At 47.9% G+C, this 7908-nt stretch overlaps 1 non-coding gene across 1 annotated transcript; it reads right to left on the bottom strand.

Moving 5' to 3' along the window:
• Positions 1 to 7561: 7561 nt before the first annotated feature.
• LOC136162139 (U6 spliceosomal RNA) lies at positions 7562 to 7665 on the bottom strand. The gene has a single exon (XR_010661980.1). It is a non-coding gene; the product is annotated as a U6 spliceosomal RNA (small nuclear RNA).
• Between the last annotated feature and the right edge of the window lie 243 nt (positions 7666 to 7908).

The following is a 7908-nucleotide window of genomic DNA, read 5'->3' as shown; positions in this document are numbered from 1 at the left end:
ACAGTGTTTCCTTTCCCAGTAATCCCAGGTGTGGTCACAGAGCCCTGCTCCTGGTAGCTCTAAGTGGCTTCAGCCGTGTCCGACTCTTTGCGACCCCCATGGACTGTAGCCCAGCAGACGCCTCGGTCCATGGGATTCTCCAGGCTGGAACACTGGAGTGAGTTGCATGCCCTCTTCCCGGGGCTCTTCCCCAGCCAGGGATGGAACCTGTGTCTCCTGTCTCCTACAACGGGAGGCAGCTCCTATACCACCAGCGCCACTGATTCAGTCAATAAACGAGCCAGGAGAAGAGTCTGTACGGAGATCAGAACTGACCTCTAAAATAACCCCCCCAGAAGGACACTGTATTCAATATCTTGTAATAACTTATAATGAAGAATAATCTGAAAAAAAAATGTGTGTTTAATTGAATCACTTTGTTTTACACCTGAAACATGACAAATAAACTATATTTCAATTAAAAAAATTTTTTGTTACGACTTCCCTGGTGGTCCAGTGGTTAAGAATCTGCCTTCCAATGCAGGGGAGACAGGTTCGATCCCTAGTATGGGAAGATTCCATTTGTCTTGGAGCAACTAAGCCCAAGAGCCACAGCTACTGAGCGCTCACTCTAGAGTCCGTGCTCTGCAACAAGAGAAGCCACCGAAATAAGCTCTCACCCCGCAACTAGAGAAAGCCCTCAGCAACAAAGATCCGGCACAGCCATAAATAAATTAAAAATACTGAGAAATTTGTTAGAAAAAAAAATTTTAAACCCCCAAGCCAAAAGTAAAAAGAAACCCAGAAAAACAAAAACTGTATCAGAGGGAAATAGAGGGATGATCCCAGAATGTGACAGTGAGTCAAAGCATCTATTATTGAAAAGATTGTATTTTGAGAGAAACATTTTGATCACCCAGCAAAAGCAAAACTAGTTTGGGGATGGCAAACCACAACGGATCCTCTCCTTAGAGCAAAATTAGTGCAGGTCTTACATTCAGGAGGTTACAAAACAGGCTGGCTGGTGACACTCGGGCCTAATTATCGTGCCTAATAATTACCTTGACTAATTAGAGCAAAGGTTTTAGAGTATGTTTCTATTCCCAGATATTGAGTCATCAGTGACCCAGAAGAAATCTTTTCGCTCTATTTGTGTCTTGGATCATCCACTTGGAAGTACCCTCGGCCAACCCCTCAGGGAAATTCCAAAGGCTTTGTTAATTAATATTTGGAAACAGTGTAATTTGTATATGTTGGGACTGTAGAAATATGACATCAGTATGTTTTGTATGGTGGGTTCATTTATTTAATTACTCAGCTATGCTCCCGGGGTACTTAATATTTATTAAGCTCCTATTCTGAGCCAAGCCCTGAAGTAGGAACTAGCAGTGCAGTAGTGAACAAGAAGGATGAACCCCTGTCCTCAGGCAGCTGAGAGTCTCGTGGAGACAGATGATAGATCAGTGAAGCAATAAATAAAATCATCACAAAACTGTTAAGTGCTATGAGGAAAGCTAATGGAATTCTGCCACACACAGCAGCAGGAGGCACCTACTTTTTTTAAGATTTATGTATTTATTTTATTTTTTGACTGCTCTGGGTCTTAGTTGCTGCACGAAGGCTTTCTCTTGCTGCAGCGACCTGGGGCCGCTCTTCATCGCAGCCTCTGTGTTGCACAGGCTCAGTAGTCGTGGCGAACGCGCTCGGTTGCCCACCCCGCACAGGCTTTCAAGGGAGCCCCAGGGAAAGAGTCCCCACAGTCCAGCACGGTACCCTGCCCGTTAATGCACCCTGGACTCATTCTTCTCCCTTCCACGTCTCACGTCGCTCCCTCTTAGCGCTTCCTGGAATCAGCGCTCAGGGCTGGGATGGGGCACACGGTGTGTCTAGAGCGTAAAACGTAAGGATGCACTTAAACTGATGAAGGGATAAACACGTGTGTCCGTCCCTGTGATGGAGTAATGCGCTGTGCTTAGTCGCTCAGTCGTGTCTGACTCTCCGTGACCCCGTGGACTGCGGCCCGCCAGGCTCCTCTGTCCGTGGGATTCTCCAGCTAGAACACTGCAGTGGGTTGCCATTTCCTCCTCCAGGGGATCGTTCCAACCCAGGGAGCGAATCCAGGTCTCCCTCATTGCAGGCGGATTCTTTACCGTCTGAGCCACATTCCGCCATAAAGACCAATGAAGTTCTGGTGCATGCCACAATGTGGATGGACCTCAGAAACATCACAAATGAAAGAAACCAGACACGAAAGGTCACATACGGTAAGCTTCCATCTACGTGAAATGTCCGGAAGTGGTAAATCTAGTGGTTTGTAGGAGCTTGGGAGGAGGAGGAATGGAGGGTGAGTGCTCAGGGGATACAAGTTTTCTTCGGGGTGCTGAAAAATGTCTTGGAACTAAGTAGAGAGGATGGTTGTACCACACTGAATGTATTAAAAGTCACTAAGTGTTCACTTTTAAATGACTGATGTTAATTTTATGTTGTATGAACTTCGCCTCGATTGAAAAAAAACACACTAGGGGCTTCTCTTGTGATCCAATGGCTAAGACTCTGTGCTCCCAGTTCCAGGGTCTGGGGTTCAACCCCTAGTCAGGGAACTAGACCCAACAGGCCGCAACTGAAAGTCCTGCATGCCGAAACTAAGACTCCATGCAGCCAAATAAATAAATATTTTTTAAAAATACATTAAATGCACGCACATGCACACACACACACACACACACACACACACACACAGGCATCCACTGAGCATGGATTGGGAATCCTCAGCCCAGTCCTGGGACCCTGCTTGGGAATTGTCACCTGGAATCACCTCCAGGGAGGGGAAGCCCCTTCCGTGCTGGAAACCATGTGGTCCTTCCTTCCTGAAGCTACAAGAGGGGGAATTCATATTTCTTCGCTGAGGCCCTACCATGTGGAGGCCCCTTGCTGAACACGAGAAACGGTCTTCTTCAACCCGCTTGCCCCTCTCTTGCCTCATCCATTTGATTTTTCTTCATTGTATTCATAACTGATTTTACATTACACATACATAATTTCTTATTTTTTCCCAGAAGGATGTAAGCTTCACCAGGGCACGAAATCTGTCTGTTTTGTTTATTATCGTATCTCCTCTGCCTGGCACATAGTAGGTGCTCAATAAATACCAACCAAGTAAAGGAGCCTAGCGAGACAGACATTATCACCTCCAGTTTACAGATGGGAAAATGTGCGCTCAGTGATTTGTCAAAGTTCCTTTGACCTGGGTTTGATCTTTGGATCGGGAAGCTCCCCTGGAGGAGGAAATGGCAACTGACTCCAGTATTCTTGCCTGGAGAATCCCATGGACAGAGGAGCCTGGCAGGATACGGTCCATAGGGTGGAAAAGAGTCGGACACAACTGAGCCACACTTAACTGACAAATAGCAGAGCCTGAATTTTGTTTTGTTTTGCTTTTGTTTTGACGGCTCTGGGTCTTCGTTTCTAAGCACAGGCTTTCCCTAGTCGCGGTGTGCAGGCTTCTCTCGCTGTGGAGCAGGGGCTCTGGGGCTTTGGGATTCAGTAGTTGTGGCAGTCAGGCTTAGTTGCCCCGAAGTCTGTGGACATGAACTTGGGCAAACTCTGGGAGCTCGTGATGGACAGGGAAACCCGGCATGCGGCAGTCCATGGGGTCGCGAAGAGTCTGACACGACTTGGTGATTGGACAACAGCAGTGTGGAACCTTAGTTCCCCGATCAGGGATTGAAACCGTGTCCCCCGCGTTGGCAGATGGATCCTGAACCACTGGCCCACCAGGCAAGTCCTTTCAAAGTCCCTTGACTGGTAAGACTGAATTTGAACTCAAGGTCGTCTGGGGGCACGGCCCGGAGGGCAGGGAGCTTTCCTTCCTCAGCATCCCAGGCGAGGCTGGGGCGAGTTAGAAGTGTGAAAATTGAAGGCGTCAAGGTGATGACTCATCTCTCAGGCCCAGGAGCTGGGAATCTTACTGGGGGCTGAGTCACCATTTCCGCTCCCCTCGGCGATGACTTGCTCATACCTCCAGTTCTTGGCCTCCCTGAGCTCTTTGAGGGGAGGAAGCCAGGGGCTCCATGCAGTTTGGGCCTCCATTCTTGTCCTGCCTCTGCCTTCTCGGCCGGGACTGTCTGACCCAGGTGAAGCCACAGGCGTGGGCCCAGACCATATAGCTGTGCGTTTGTGCTAAGTCGCTTCAGCCATATCTGACTCTGTGATCCTACCAACTGTAGCCTGCCAGGCTCCTCTGTCCATGGGATTCTCCAGGCAAGAATACTGGAGTGGGTTGCTATGTCCTCCTCCAGGGGATCTTCCCGACTCAGGGATCAAACCCGTGTCTCTTATGTGTCCTGCATTGGCAGGCGGGTTCTTTACCACTAACACCACCTGGGAAGGCCGCCACACACCTATGGCAAGCTCGGAATGCTGGCAGTGGTGAGACCTTGAAGACATTCCTGCTCTGAGGTTTTCTTGAATGGGACAGCAGCTGTAACCCCATCCATACCTGACTTACCTAAACCACTCCTTTAGTCTAATGTTTAAAAGAGAAAAAAATTCCTTAACCTCAGAGAGAGATGGGTCTGAAGGCCCAGATCTGCCTTTTATTAACTGTGTGACCTAGGGTTCCTTACTTGACCACTCAGTTCTTCTATTTTCCCATCTGGAAAGAGAGATAATAACATTATCTGTTTCCAAGTGTGGGCAATAGGATGGAACAGGACTTTGAAAAAAAATTGCTTATTTATTTATTGGTGTGCTGGGTTTTCCTTGGTGCGAGAGGGCTTTCTCTAGTTGCGGCGAGCAGGGGCTGCTCTCCCGTTGCGGTGCACGGGCTTCTCCTTGCGGCGGCTTCTCTTGGTGCGGAGCACGGGCTCCAGGGTGCGCAGGCTTCAGTAGTTGCAGGTGAAGGGCTCCAGAAAAGGGACTCAGTAGTTGTGGCACATGGGCTTAGTTGTTCCGAGACACGTGGAGCCTTCCTGGGCCAGGGTTCGAATCCACATCCCCCGCACTGGCAGGTGGACTCATCCACTGAGCCACCAGGAAAGTCCTTTCTTTTTTTTTTTTTTTGATCGAAGTATAGTTGACTTACAATGTTGTGCTAATTTCTGCTGTACAGAAAAGTGACTCAGTTACACACATATATGCATTCTTTTTTGATCTATATGTGGGCTTCCCGGGTGGCGCTCCTGGTAAACGACCCGCCTCCCAGTGCAGGAGACATAAGAGATACAGGTTGGATCCCTGGGTTGGGAAAATCCCCTGGAGGAGGGAATGGCAACCCAGTCCAGTTTCTGGCCTGGAGAATCCCATGGATAGAGGAGCCTGGTGGGCCACAGTCCACAGGGTTGAAAAGAGTCAGACACGACTGAAGTGACTTTGCACACATGCAACATATCTATAGTCTTTTCCATATGGTTTATCCCAGGAGATTGGATATAGTTCCCTGTGCTATATAGTATGAAACATATATATATAGATGTTTTCAGCATCTTTTCAAAGGTGTATAATGACCGTTTCTATATTACCTCCTGTGAATGCCCTGAGAATGTTGATCGCGCTGTGGATATTTCACGCTGCTTTCTCGGCACACTTCACCTCTGCCCTACAGTGGCCGTTTATGTCCTGGCCGTCCAAATCCTCTCTTTTCCCTGTGCTAACAGTCCCTGTGGTCCCCTTCTCACAAATCTCCTGCATGGTCAAATTCACAGCCTTTGACCCGAGGGGAGCCAACAGATCCATCCCCAGGTCATGGTGATTGGTTCATTGCAGAGTCCGTGTCCCCAGAAGGGCCAGCCAGAGAAAACAAGGCTCCAACCTTCCTTGACTTCTTTTCCAGCACTTGGACAGAGAAACTCTGTCCCCCTCTGCATTTGGTTCAACAATATGGGGAAATGTGAAGTTGCCAGGGAACCCCAAGACAAGTCAGAAAATGAGGAGAACACAAAGAAGGCAAAACCAAGGATGGCAGAGATTCCGGGTCTGGATGATATTATTACCTGGGTCTCTGGATCCAGCTTCATCCAAAGTCAAACCATGCCTGAAATTTCCCATGATGGAAAGGAATGAATTTCTCCTTCTTTTTCTTAGTAGTAGGAGTCAAAGTCACTTAGTCGTGTCTGACTCTTTGCCACCCCATGGACTGTAGCCCGCAAGGCTCCTCTGACCATGGGACCCTCCAGGCAAGAACACTGGAGTGAGGTGCCATTCCTTTCTCCGGGTGTGGGGAGGGGGGCGGCGCAGATCTTCCAGACACAGGGATCGAACCCACAGCTCCTGCATTGCAAGCAGCTTCTTTACCGTCGGAGCCACCTACCGTAGGAGCCCTCTACTATTATATAATATTATTATTTTAATGATTATTTATTTTTTAACAACTTTGGTTGAGATTGTTGGATTTTTGCTTTTGAGTTTTTTCATTTGTCTCCTTGTAGTGAATCTTAATTGATCCCCATGCCCAGAAGGAAGAAAACACAGAACCATATTCAGCCAAACTTGGCTCTCCAGCCTGGGGGTTCATAGATATGCTGCTAGACCTGCCCAGAAGGAGTTAAGTACATTTTTTTTTTTTTAATGCTAAATGATGTGGAAAGCAGGAGCCTCCCTGTTTTGGAGGGAAGCAGGTAGGCACAGAAAAGACAACGCCCGGCCCTCAGATCCTTGGAGACTTTATTTAAAAAAAGAAGAAGAGAACAGGGAAGAGCTTTTGTGATCTGAGCAAAAGCATGGGCGGCAGGAGTGAACAGACGGACTCATTACTTTATGTTTGGCTCTGCGGTTTTCTTGCATGGGATGGGGGCTGGAGGCTCTCCTTTGTGGAAAGAACCACAGCTGTTACCGGGAGAGGCATTTACACATTCAGTGAACAATTGTTTTTGAATTCTAATTTTTATTTTCCAAATAAGATGGACTGCTCTTGAGATTAGTCAGAGGTCCCCAGACTGGGAGAGAGGAGGCTGCTGGCTGCTGATAAGGCTGGCGGGTCACTAGATAGTGAGAGCGGGAGCAGGAGACGCGGGGAGGGAGAGAGAAGGAGGCGTGGGACTCCCAAGGTCAGACGCTGACTCCCTCACTTACCAGCTGCTCCAGTTGCTATGACAGCAACACAAAGTACCCCCCAAACTCAGTACCATGGAGCAACCATCTCTTCGGCTTACAGATGCCTGGCAGACCACATCAGTAGCGGCTTCCCCGGTGGCTCCCTCGTGAAGAATCTGCTTGCCAATGTAGGGGATGAGGGAAACTAGGGTTCAATCCCTGGGTCAGGATGACCCCCGGATGAGGGCATGACAACCCACTCCAGTATCCTTGCCGGGAGAATCCCATGGACAGAGGAGCCTGGCAGGCTACAGTCCATGGGGTCGCCAAGACTGAAGTGACTTATCATGCACATTCTTTTTCACATTCTTTCTCATACAGGTTATCACAGAATGTTGAGTAGATCTCCCCGTGCTATACAGTAGGTCCTTGTTGGTTATCTATCTTACCTGTGGTAGCGTGTGTATGTTCATCCCATGCTCCTGACTTATCGTATCCCTCTCCATGTTTCCCTCTGATAACCATGATTTCGTTTTCCATAACTGTAAGTCTGAAAAATATGGAATGCTTTATGAATTTTCATGTTATCCTCCTGCAGGAGCCATGCTACTCTTCTTGGTATAGTTCTAATTTTAGTGTATGTGCTGAAGCAAGCACCTAACTGTGTTTTTTGGTTAAACATTATTTTCAGATGTATTTGACAGAAATAATGTATGGGTTATTGTTAAAACAAACAAAAACACAAAAGAGTAAAAAAAAAGAGTAATCCCCTTGCAGTGACCAATCCCACTGTAATGTGATAAGGACCATATATATCGTTCTACATACTGAGAAGTCCCTCGAGAGTCCCTTGAATTGCAAGATCAAACCAATCACTCCTAAAGGAAATCAGTCCTGAAT

The sequence above is a fragment of the Muntiacus reevesi genome, chromosome 2 (genome assembly GCF_963930625.1).
Source record: "Muntiacus reevesi chromosome 2, mMunRee1.1, whole genome shotgun sequence".
NCBI classification, from domain to species: Eukaryota; Metazoa; Chordata; class Mammalia; order Artiodactyla; family Cervidae; genus Muntiacus; species Muntiacus reevesi.
Note: the sequence above shows the minus strand (reverse complement) of the source record. Positions and strands in the feature narration are given on the sequence as shown.